This window comes from Cherax quadricarinatus, chromosome 47 (genome assembly GCF_038502225.1).
Source record: "Cherax quadricarinatus isolate ZL_2023a chromosome 47, ASM3850222v1, whole genome shotgun sequence".
Lineage (NCBI taxonomy): Eukaryota > Metazoa > Arthropoda > Malacostraca > Decapoda > Parastacidae > Cherax > Cherax quadricarinatus.
Window position 1 is genome coordinate 27,563,405 of NC_091338.1, and position 13,845 is coordinate 27,577,249.

Genomic DNA, 13,845 nt, shown 5'->3' on the forward strand with positions numbered 1-13,845 from the left:
GAATATTGCAGGAATTAATTAAGGCTCCCGGTTGCACGTGGTTCTGAGGGGAAGTCCAGAGGGGCTAAAGCTTAGGGAGGTTGAAGACCAGGATATATTCTCCAACACCAATTAAGTTAGTCCTTTATTTGTGCATGCAGGTGAGATTTCTTTCAACATCAGTCATTTATGGACATATGTCCTATAAGCCACTTGTGAGGCTGAGGTACCAGCCTCAGGGCTAGCTGTCAACAGAGCTTGCTAGGGTAGACAACTCACATGGAGGCAGTCCAGACAAATTTTCACAATTACTTCAGTAGTAATAATAGTAAGAAACTCTGAATATTCACTGAGAGATAAACACGTCTATATGTAAATATCCACTGAGAGATACACACTTCTCTATGTAAGTATCCACTGAGAGATACACACGTCTCTATGTAAATATTCTTCCCTGTCCTAAACTAGACTCGGGTCATTAAGAAGTACTTTCACTACCAGACAAGAATATTATAAACCTTATATTTAATATTAAAGTTAAACTGATAGAATTTTAGATGATTAATTGGGTTTAAAGCCTAGTGACTGATTTAGATTTTGCTACTGAAGTGGCTAGTTTATTGTGCAACCCATGTCCATCCTATAGAAGGTAGCGCAAGAGCATATGGATACACAAGAGGCCCAGGAACTAGGCCCCAAATGTAACTAGTTCAGCAGCAAACTCCCAGCATGTACACTGAGAGAAATACAACTCTCGGTTTAAACATATGCTGAAGAACATATATCCCATAGTGATAGGTAGCTGAGTATAATGTTGGTCAGGAAACAGGATGTTTCCTGATGTGGGTCTTAGTCATACGATGACCCGAAGCTGGAGCTTTTGGTCAACTGACCGAGGCCTTCCACTGGCTTACAACTCTACATCTTTAAAAATTATGGTTATAGTTACAAGCATTTCTCTATATACTCTGTTCCATAGTGCTTACCAGGATATCTTATATATAATTAGTAGCTTTCATAAAGACGATTTTCATTAATAACTAAAATTCCTGATGGGTCAAAATAGGTAAAATTGATTTAATTTGTTTGGTTCTCTCTCTCGGCAAAAAGATTGCAAACTGATGGGCTACCAAGCAGGTAAAAAAACAGTGCTGTTAAAATTTCAAACTAGCCTACAAAGAAACAACCTACTAAAAACATCTATTTCTATGAAAACTGATGTTTATGTCAATGAGTGCCGTTGCTCTTCACCGGTATGAGTGTGTGTGCGTGTGTGTGTATGAGTTTGTGTACGTGTGTGTGTGTGTGTGTGTGTGTGTGTGTGTGTGTGTGTGTGTGTGTGTGTGTGTGTGTGTGTGTGTGTGTGTGTGTGTGTGTGTGTGTGTGTGACTCAACAATCAATATTTGCACCAATAACTCACTACAGTTGTGACCGGGTGTGGAAGTGTGAATTGCTCATTACACTATAATTTGTTCATGATTGTAGCCATGTATAAACGTAAGTAACCATTCTTACAGTATTCATTACCTTTGTAACTTGTGAGTTCATTACCTTGTACCTAGTTCAGCCATCCAAACTTTGGGGCCCAGTCCCTGGATCCATTACATACCTCTGTAATCTGTAAATATCTTTGTAACTTATCATGATTGTGACTAGACCTACCCGGAGTTCATTACCTTTGTAATTTGTGAGTTCATTACCTTTGTAAATTGTGAATTCATTACCTCTGTAACTTGCTCAGCTATCAAAACTTTGGAGTCCAGTCCCTGGACCAATTATGTACCTCTGTAATCTTTTGACTACCGCCCACAGGATGGGTATGGGGTGCATAATAAACATATTAAACTAAATTAAACTAACCAAAACAAGACAAAACCTTCTTTATCGGCTAAGAAAATTGCGCTATGCCCAAAAAATCCACCAGTGCTTTGTGAGGGATGGAAAAATCGCAGTTAGGAAACAGCCCACTGGGAAGAGATACTTCATCTCTACAGAACATGACCTTAAAACATTCCTAAGTGAGGCTGGACTAACAGAATCAGAGTAAAGTGCAGATAATACCCACAGTCCACAGTTAGTGTTATATTGTCATAAATTTGTGCCCCCCTAAAATTCTAATACTCCAACTACTTTTAATTGTCATTGTTGTATTCAACGACCATTCTACCTCATAGTCTTAATTGTATTTAATATCTTCAGAATCTATCTCCTTTTTTACAACTTACCACATCACTTCCATCTTATTTTATTATAAACTAGCCATAACTTGCCCTCAATAATTCTACCTCACTTTAAGAAGTACTCTATTGCCCAATTTTATTCTAAAATCCCAATTATTGCCCAATTTTGCTTTAAACTATATTGATCAAACTTATTGTAAACTTCTTTTATTGACCATTTTTATTCTATACTTTTTTAAACTAGTATTTTCAACTACAACTTTTATATCATCCTGTCTACCATCTTACTAGCATATTATAACCAAGTCATTGACATTTTTATTTTTATCATTTTTTTTATTATTATTTTCCTACCTTAACTTGTGTATTTTATCCTGTCAATTTAAATCTAGTTACACTCTAATTCTTGTAAACAACTTATATAAGACCTTAGTGCAATTACAATTGAGAGTCTTGTGCCTTTTTTATATTATTAGATTAAACTCAGTTGCACTATAGCTCATTTTAGCTCAATACATAGTCAAAACCAAATTCATTATATTAGACCATAGTGCAATTACTAGTGAGAGACTGGTGCAATTTTTAATTTGTATTTTTATATTATTAGATTAAACCTAGTTGTACTATAGCTAATTCTAGCTAAAAACATAGATTCCACAAAAGTCATTATTAGACCTTAGTGCAATTACAAGTGAGAGTCTTGTTCTATTTTTAATTTGTATTTTTTATATTACTAGTTAATACCTAGTTGTACTTTAGTTCATTCCAGCACAACACATAGACAACATCAACTTCATTATGTGTAGTAGTGACTATACCCTACATGACCAAAATACTCTAGCTATATACTTGTCCAAACTTCCAACCACTACAGATATCAGTACTAGAACTCAACACACAACTCAGGATATAAATAACCATAATTTAAACCTAGAAGATGATTGATCACGTTGACCCTGATTTAAACCTCCATAATCTGACACCAATCAAAGCCTATTGGAAAGTAACTGTCTTTATTACACAGCATCAAAAGCCAGCACTATCCTAAACAATGCTAAAAGTCTATCAGTACTTAACTACAACATCAGGTCCTTAAGCAAACACTATGATGACCTCCTGGCACTCCTTGAATCACTAAAGACACCCTTCTCCTGCATTATTCTTACTGAGACCTGGCTTAAGCAGGACACAATAGATATCTCCCCTCTTCCAGGATACACAGCAATTCACAACTGCAGACCAAACCAAGTTCGGGGTGGAATTGCAATCTATTACTCTAACCAATTATCTTGTCTTAGCACCACTTGCTTTAGTGATGAATATGGGGAATACATTTTTGCTAATTTTGCTGTAAAAAACCTTAAGACACCTATAACAATCGGTGCCATTTACCGGATACCTCACACAAACATCCCAAATTTCAGTGAGAAATTAAAGTCACTAATAACAAACAGACAAATGAATAAGCACCACCTTCTCTTAGCTGGAGACTTCAACATCAACCTTGGCTTACTAGATGATCAGCCTGTAACTGATTTCATCAACAATATGAACAACACACTTCTCATACCAACAATAACTAAACCAACCAGGCTCACTGAGACAAGTGCAACCATAATAGACCACATATGGACCAATATACTAGCCCCCCTTAAATCAGGGATAATCACAGATAGCACTACAGACCACTATCCTACCTTCCTCCTGACAAACATTAGTAAACCACCACTTGAATACAACAAAGTCTCATTTAGACTCCATGACGAGGCCTCAATAAGGAAGTTCACAGCTGACCTAGAGACTGTTGACTGGCCTACAGAATTCTCCAAGGCCAATGGTATTGATGACTGGACAGACATTTTTCTTAACAAATTACTTAGACTATACAACAAACATTGTCCTATAAAAACGAAACAGATCACAAACAAACGGCTTGGTTGCCCATGGCTAACCAGCAACATTCTGAAATCCATTGACAAGAAACACCAATGTGAAAAGCAATATAGACAGGGCTTAATACACAAAGATATTCTTAAACACTATTCATCAGTTCTCACCAAAGTAATAAAGAAAGCCAAACAACTATACTACTCCAGTAGATTCACAGACACTAGAGGAGATATAAAAAAGACCTGGGAAACACTCTTTCAGATTCTAGGGACCAACAAACTGAAAAAAAAACAAGAATATTGTCCTAACTAAACCTAATGAAACACCACTACATCCGACTGACACAGCTAACAAGATAAACGACTTCTTCTCAACCATAGGATCTAATCTCGCCAATAAAATCCCACATACCAATGCCCATGCCGGGGACTACCTAGATGGGAATTTCCCAAATTCCTTCTATCTTGCACCAACTGAGCCCTCGGAAGTCACTGAGATTATAAAGTCACTTAAAAATAACTCAGGGAATCTGTCTCATGTCCCACCATTACTGTACAAGTGAGCGGCCCATGTCCTTTCGCATGCTATTTCATTACTTTTTAACAAGTCACTAGAAACTAGCACCTTCCCGAAACTACTCAAGATGGCAAAGGTTGCACCAATACATAAAGGTGGTGACCCTACAGACTTAAACAACTATAGGCCAATATCAAACTTACCATTGTTATCCAAAATCTTTGAGAAACTCGTGCACAGGAGACTATATTCATTTATAACGGCACAAAACATACTCAACCCCTGCCAATTTGGATTCAGGAAAAATAAAAGCACTAATGATGCAATCATAAAAATGCTAGATCTGCTTTACACAGCATTGGAAAATAAGGAATATCCACTAGGAATTTTTATTGACCTAAGAAAAGCTTTTGACACAGTAGACCACGACATCCTACTCCACAAACTTGACCATTACGGTATAAGAGGCCACCCCAATGGAAATAAGTCACTCTGTCTGACTTTTTTGGGTTATCCTAGGTTCTCTACACATATGCTGCTATGTATGATAATTCTATGTAACTGTATTTGTGTATACCTGAATAAACTTACTTACTTACTTACTTACTTACTTAAATCTTACCTTACTAATAGGTATCAGTATGTCACCATTAAAGACACAGCATCAACAACACAGCCACTTGATACTGGAGTTCCGTAGGGAAGTGTCCTTGGTGACCTGCTCTTCCTCATATACATCAATGATATTCCAAACGTATCCCAACACCTAAAACCCATTCTCTTTGCTGACGAAACGACTTATGTCATCTCTCACCCTAATCTTGCCACCCTCAACACCATCGTTAACGAGGAGCTGATCAAAATATCGACTTGGATGACTGCCAATAAACTTACGCTTAACACTGACAAAACCTACTATATTATGTTTGGTAGCAGAGCAGGAGATGCACAAATTAACATTAAGATCGACAACACTCTAATTACCAGACATAATGAGGGCAAATTCCTAGGCCTATACCTTGACAACAACCTGAATTTCAGCACCCATATCCAACACATAACCAAAAAAGTATCCAAAACGGTTGGGATCCTCTCCAAGATACGATACTAGGTGCCGCAAAATGACCTTCTCACACTATACCATTCACTAATTTATGCATACCTCACCTATGCTATTTGTGCTTGGGGATCAACTGCAGCAACACACCTAAAGCCAATAATAACCCAACAAAAAGCTGCAGTAAGAATAATCACTAAATCCCATCCCTGGCAACACATCCCCCACTCTTCATAGATCTAAACTTACTCCCTGTTCAGTACATACACACTTACTACTGTGCAATCTACATCTACAGGACCCTAAACTCAAATATCAACCTTGACCTAAAATGCTTTCTTGATAGTTGTGACAGAACCCACAGGCATAACACCAGACACAAACATCTCTACGACATTCCCCGTGTCCGACTAAACCTTTACAAAAATTCAATGTATGTCAAAGGCCCTAAAATCTGGAACACCCTACCTGAGAACTCTAGAACTGCAGACACATTCATCACCTTCAAAACTACCATTAGAAAGCATCTTATCTCCCTGATACACCCCATCAACTAACTACATGAACACCACATGGTGGTTCACACTTTCACTCACTCACCCATTTGACCATAAACAGAAATATTAATCTCAATCTTAAAATAATGAATCCTGTGATACTCCAATACTGAAACTATGTACTATGTACCGTCCCAAAACAAAAGCATTCACATTGCTAAACTCACAAACTAGTATTTAGTCACTTAGCCATAATACCAACTTACCTCATAATTTGAAATATTTTAAAATAAAGAATTAAACTAAGTCTGCCCGAAATGCCTAGCCATGCTAGGTGTTCTAGTGGTACACTCTGTAATCATTTTTTAACTACATGTAAACCAAACAACAACCAAATTCTGTAAATTCAACATTGTAATCCTTATAGAGAATAAACTTTTGATTAAGTAAAAAATATTCAGAATAATATGTAACAGTTAACCATAAACTTGACCACCAATGATGCGTTTTTTATAGATGTTAATGAAAATGGATAACACTGCATATTTTATGGGTAGTCTTTAAAAAAATAAACTGAATAAATTTAAAGAATAATAGTATGTAAGTAAGTAAGTAAGTGTATTTAGGTATACACAAATACAGTTACTTTCAAATTCAAATTCAAATTCAAAGTTTATTCTCTATAAGGATTACAATGCTGAGTTTACAGAAATTTGGTTATTGTGTGGTTTACAATAGTATAAGTGGCTTTGGCATACTGCTCTTATCTGTATTTTTTTTGTACCTCTGTATGTGTGCACAAATTGGAAATAAATAAATAAATAAATAAATAAATAAATAAATACATGTAGTAAGATTGTGATTACAGAGTGTACCACTAGAACGCTTAGCATGGCTAGGCATTTCGGGCAGACTTAGTTTTATTCTTAATTGTAAAATATTACAAATTATGAGGTAAGTTGGTATTATGGCTAAGTGACTAAATACTAGTTTGTGAGTTTAGCAATGTGAATGCTTTTGTTTTGGCACAGTACATAGTTTCAGTATTGGAGTATCACAGGATTTATTATTTTAAGATTGAGATTAATATTTCTGTTTATGGTCAAATGAGTGAGTGAGTGTAAGTGTGAACCACCAGGTGGTATTCGTGTAGTTAGTTGATGGGGTGTATCAGGGAGATAAGATGTTTTTTAATGGTAGTTTTGAAGGTGATGAATGTGTCTGCAGTTCTAGAGTTCTCAGGTAGGGTATTCCAGATTTTATGGCCTTTGACATACATTGAATTTTTGTAAAGGTTTAGTCGGACACGGGGAATGTCGTAGAGATGTTTGTGTCTGGTGTTATGCCTGTGGGTTCTGTCACAACTATCAAGAAAGTGTTTTAGGTCAAGGTTGATATTAGAGTTTAAGGCCCTGTAGATGTAGACTGCACAGTAGTAAGTGTGGATGTACTGAACTGGGAGTAAGTTTAGGTCTATGAAGAGTGGCAGGGTGTGTTGCCAGGGATGGGATTTAGTGATTATTCTTACTGCAGCTTTTTGTTGGGTTATTATTGGCTTTAGGTGTGTTGCTGCAGTTGATCCCCAAGCACAAATAGCATAGGTGAGGTATGGATAAATAAGTGAGTGGTATAGTGTGAGAAGGGCATTTTGCGGCACGTAGTATCGTATCTTGGAGAGGATCCCAACTGTTTTGGATACTTTTTTGGTTATATGCTGGATATGGGTGCTGAAATTCAGGTTGTTGTCAAGGTATAAGCCTAGGAATTTGCCCCCATTATTTCTGGTAATTAGAGTGTTGTCAATCTTAATGTTAATTTGTGCATCTCCTGCTCTGCTACCAAACATAATATAGTAGGTTTTGTCAGTGTTAAGCGTAAGTTTATTGGCTGTCATCCAAGTCGATATTTTAATCAGCTCCTCATTCACAATGGTGTTGAGGGTGGCAAGATTAGGGTGAGAGATGACATAAGTCGTGTCATCAGCAAAGAGAATGGGTTTCAGGTGTTGGGATACGTTTGGAAGGTCATTGATGTATATGAGGAAGAGCAGGGGACAAAGGACACTTCCCTGCGGAACTCCTATATCAAGTGGCCTTGTTGCTGATGCTGTGTCTTTAATGGTGACGTACTGATACCTATTAGTAATGTAAGATTTGAAATAAGCAAGCGCATGGCCTCTTATACCGTAATGATCAAGTTTGTGGAGTAGGATGTCGTGGTCTACTGTGTCAAAAGCTTTTCTTAGGTCAATAAAAATTCCTAGTGGATATTCCTTATTTTCCAATGTTGTGTAAAGCAGATTTAGCATTTTTATAATTGCATCATTAGTGCTTTTATTTTTCCTGAATCCAAATTGGCAGGGGTTGAGTATGTTTTGAGCCGATATAAATGAATACAGTCTCCTGTGCACGAGTTTCTCAAAGATTTTGGATAGCAATGGTAAGTTAGATATTGGCCTATAGTTGTTTAAGTCTGTAGAGTCACCACCTTTATGTATTGGTGTAACCCTTGCCATCTTGAGTAGTTTCTGGAAGGTGCTAGTCTCTAGTGACTTGTTAAAAAGTAATGAAATAGCATGCGAAAGGACATGGGCCGCTCGCTTGTACAGTAATGGTGGGACATGAGACAGATTCCCTGAGTTATTTTTAAGTGACTTTATAATCTCAGTGACTTCCGTGGGCTCAGTTGGTGCAAGATAGAAGGAATTATTGAAATTCCCATCTAGGTAGTCCCCGGCATGGGCATTGGTATGTGGGATTTTACTGGCGAGATTAGATCCTATGGTTGAGAAGAAGTCGTTTATCTTGTTAGCTGTGTCAGTGGGATGTAGTTGTGTTTCATTAGGTTTAGTTAGGACATAGATTATCATACATAGCAGCATATGTGTAGACAACCTGGGATAACCCAAAAAAGTCAGACAGAGTGACTTATTTCCATTGGGGTCTCATTACGTATTAGTAAGATTATTTGAATACAGATATACATAAATACAGTTAAAATGGCACTGCGATCCGCAGGCCACTACACCCATATCGCCCGTGTCTAGCGAATTCTTATGTGTGAACTGTGACTAGTGATATACCTAGTGAAACACAAACATGTTGATTTGAAGTGGCTGTAGGAGGCCTACCTTCACAGTACAAAACTCCAAGGTATAGGACGGTTATCCCTCAGTGCCAGTCGTGGGAAAGAAGTGAATAGTTAAATAGTCAAGGTTAATGTTTTAGTGGCTGACCTATATTCAGCTGACCAGTGTACAGTGAGAGAATCATAGCAGAAAAAGCCAAATATATCTATAAACTCAAGGAAAGTCAGGTGGCGTTACTCCCCTCAGTGTTTTAAAAATGGCTGAGTCAGCAGACCAGGTCAGGAGACAAAAACATAACTTCAATGGGTTCTCTAGTTATTTGACCTATTCTATACTGTTTTTCATATTTGTGCTTTGTGTTAATGGATTTGAGGATGCTTGGTGTTAGCCAGGGATTATTCAGTCTCTTTGCTGTGACCTGTTTAGCTTTTGGGGGGCAATGTCATTGGGCTTTTTTTTTAGAAAATTATTTATACATTCATTCATATCTGTACATGTTTCAAGCTCATTTTGCCAGTCAGTGTTATTCATAACTGCTATAAAGTTGTTAACTGCTGTCTCATTATGTAGTCTGAAGGTTACTTTAGTAATGTCTTGTGGTAGTTTGCCCAGATTAGTTATGAGAAAGGTTGGGTAGTGGTCTGTAGTGTTGTCTGTGATTATACCTGATTTTAAAGGGGATATGGTTTTTGTCCAGATGTGGTCTGTTAAGGAGATGCTTGTCTCGGTGATTCTTGTAGGTTTAGAATTGCTGGTAGCAACAGGCAGTTACTCATTGTGTTTGTGAATTCGGTTACTTGTGGGTCCTGGTCGTGTAGTATGTTTATGTTGAAATCTCCTGTTAGTAGTAGGTGGTCTTTATTCATGTGAGCATCAGTAATCATGTTTCCTAGTTTTTCACTAAAGTGATAAATGTTTGACTGTGGTACTCCGTATATGTTTATAACTGTGAGGGGTTTTTGCAGGTCTTTTGATTTAAATTTGGCTATGATATATTCTCCACGTTCGTCCCGTGTGCAAGATTTATTGATACATTCGAGTTGATTTAAATACTATATAGCTGTTTCTCCCCCTTGCTGGTCTGTTCTACAGTTATGTATGGCCATGTAGCCAGGAATTGTATAGAAATCTGTAATATCAGGCTTAAGCCAGGTTTCTGTGAGTGCGATGATTGATATATTGGAATGAAGGGAACTGAGTAATGCTGTGAGGTCGTCATAATGTTTGCTCAAGGATCTGACATTGTAGTTAAAGATGGTTATGTTATTGTTTACACTGAGTAATGTCTTTGCTTGGTCTGCTGTGTAGTAATTACAGTTACTGGTTGATTCGTGTAATTCATTTTGTAAAAAGTTTACATCAGGATCTATGCCTGTAATCATAGTATGGGAGTAGTTTTACAAACTAGATTTTCTGAGTAAAATGATATAAGATTTATATTGAATCTACAACTAGACTTATGACTAAGACACCGTGATTAATCTAAAACTTGTAAAAATTTGAAAGAAAAGGGAATTATTACAGAACAGATAATTCAGTTATACACTTAAGTATCTAATAACACCTTAATTATTTTAACAAGTGAGTTTATGAACTACAGTAGATATTTACAGCTAAAATAAAGGAGCTAATGAATATAATAATAAAAGAATGTATTAAAAGCAAACTCAGTAGCACCTGAGGTAGTCTATAGCACCTGGAGTATTTTAATGGCAAAATAGTGAACTTATTACACTGTAGCCCCTGAGAATAGCACCTTGATTATTTTAACAATTGTGAATATATGAACTGAGGTAGTTATAGTGGAACCATCCACTAGTCTAAGTAGGTCTTCGTCCAAAGATTCGACAAGTTTTGAAGAATTCATTGTATCATGATCCCATGATGGTGCAGTGCCTGACAGATGTGATGAATGGTTTTGAAAACCGACAAGTTCAAGAATTAAGACACTTTTACAGCATACGGGAATCTCACCTGACTACAGTATATAAGCCACTGCTATAGCCCTGTGTTGTACTTTCTACAAGATTGATGGACTGAACACATCGACTCCAGGCTGAGGGACTGATTACCTCAAACTCCTCCTCTCCTTATACCTTCCTGCTTTGTATAAGGCTGATGAAGTCACTGTGTGGCGAAACGTTTCTTCAATAAAGATTCCCATATGTTGCATAAGTGTCTTAATTCTTCATGCCAAGCTGTTGAAAAGAGAGATGGGACCGCTTAGACAAGGAGCGGTTGGTTTCAAAAGTATCAGCCCACCTGGCTGCCGCAAACAGACTGGGAACAATTTGTCAACGGTCTTAATGCTCACTCCCCACTTAGCCGGGCATAGAGGGACATAAATAGATTTTTTTTTTTTATATTTTATTTAAAGCAATGCAAATACAAGGTGATATAAAACACAGAACAGATTAATACACAAGAATCCAACACAGTGACACCTCAACCAGGTCGTCTAAATACATGCAAAAGATTAATATTACATAGAACAATGTAACACTGAAGTTCAACAGAGCCCAAAGGCTACCTATGCACATGTTTATTTACCAAGGAAACTAACATCACCACAAAATATAAAACATTGCTACAAATACAAGCGAAGATAAGTATACTAAAATATCACAGTACCTTAAATAATATTAACACAATGTGAAATATTACATTTCAAACACATGTATACAACTACCAATAAAGTTGGTATTACCGGTAATGACGTAAACTCATTACACATTAATTACCCCCCCCCTTCACCCGGAAATGAATATGATCGTTATCACCAACATGGTAACTTTAACTTCCGAACTTGACATATATGAATAAACTAAGTGGTAATTATATAAGTATTGGTGAAACAATAACACCAAAGACACAGTACAATGAATAAAATATTAACATAAGGGAAACATGGCCAAGTCAAACACATTACAGTGGTATTACACTCACCAGACTGTGATTACACATACGCACAGGTTCATACACATTCGCCCGTTACATTATGCAAGGAGACGACCCCGTTTCTACCCCTGACAGCCCACCCTACATTAGCATTTACCATCCCTACCCTGCCCCTCCCACTTAATTTACAAATTTAATAAAACCTCTAATGTAAGTTCTCTATATCCCTCTGAGAAAGCCCGCTCCCACCTTCTCCCATAAATTTCTCTGTTACAGCACAACGTTTTATAAAACGTAACTGCCAATACCCGCCTCTTCACCTCACTGACCCCTTTCCCCCTCATTCCCCACGTTATGTATACATAATCTACCATAATGTACTCCACAGCCCTAATAATACTCTCATCCATAGCCCCCACGTCAAGACTTAATGCCCGCAAAACAGAAATGCTTTTACCTCTTATCCTATGCAGCACCCTGCTCAACCAACCCCTGACGCTCCCCACCCCCTCACAAAAATACACTACGTGGAATGCAGAATCCTCCCCTCCACATATTCCACAGATCCCCCTCAACCACCAGTCTATCCCGTAAAACCACACCCGACGGTAAAATCCCATGCAAAAAACGATACATCACCTCACGCCCACGGGGTTGTAACCTTAACCTACTGAACCTTCTCCATATACTTCCCCAGTCATACATGGGGAAAATCCCCTCCACCGGTGCCACAACCCTCCCCACTAACATCCTACACAGCCTACTTATTTTTACCTTCCCCAGATCCCTAACCAACACCAATGCCCTCAAAATAGTTTCACACTCACGCAACTCTACTCCAGAATACATGTTTCAATCTACTGTGTATCTTGAAACCTCCCCCCCCCACCCACACCCTCCCTCATCACCTCCCTTTAAATGAAGAAACATTTGACCCTCCACTTTAAATTCATTAAACCCAACCCCCCCTGACGCACAGGTAACATTACCACATCCCTTTTAAGCCAATCACAGCCCGAACCCCACAGAATTTAAAAACCCGTCTAAGTATATTTGCAATTGCCGTCCCAGTTAAAGGGAACACGGCTGCCACGTGCCAAACCTTACTATACAATAAGACGTTAATAACAATGACACACTGCACAAGGGTCAAATGATAAGGCTGCAATGCTCCCAAGCGACCCAGAATCCTGTCTACCAACCTAACCGAGTTTTCCACACGTGCAACATCCAGATCATCTGCATAGATAAGATCACAAATTTTTAACGAAGTCACCTGCTTCATCACAACTGCACTACCCCACTCAACCCTCCCCACCCAAGCTTCTAACCCCATGACCATGGACTTCTCTGAATTCACTCTCAAACCAGTTGCACCTGCGAACGTGTCGACTACCCCATCTAAGGCCTTCATTGTCATCCCCTCCCTAACCAGAACAGTAGTATCATCTACATACCCTATAAGAACTGGCCAAACCCTCCCAACTCCACTCCCTTCCCCCTCACTAATGCCCATTTGGTGCTCCACCATTCTGTAAAAGGGGTCCTGTATGCACGCAAATAAAAGCTGTGACATAAGACACCCCTGTCTAAGTCCCCTACCCATTACAATCCTTCCCCTTAATCTTCCATTAATCTGTACTCTCTCCATTGCCCCACGATATAACGCATCTACCCATCCCATTATTTCTTCCCCAAAACCCTGTCTCCTAAGGATAGCTCTCAATGCTTCTTGCTCC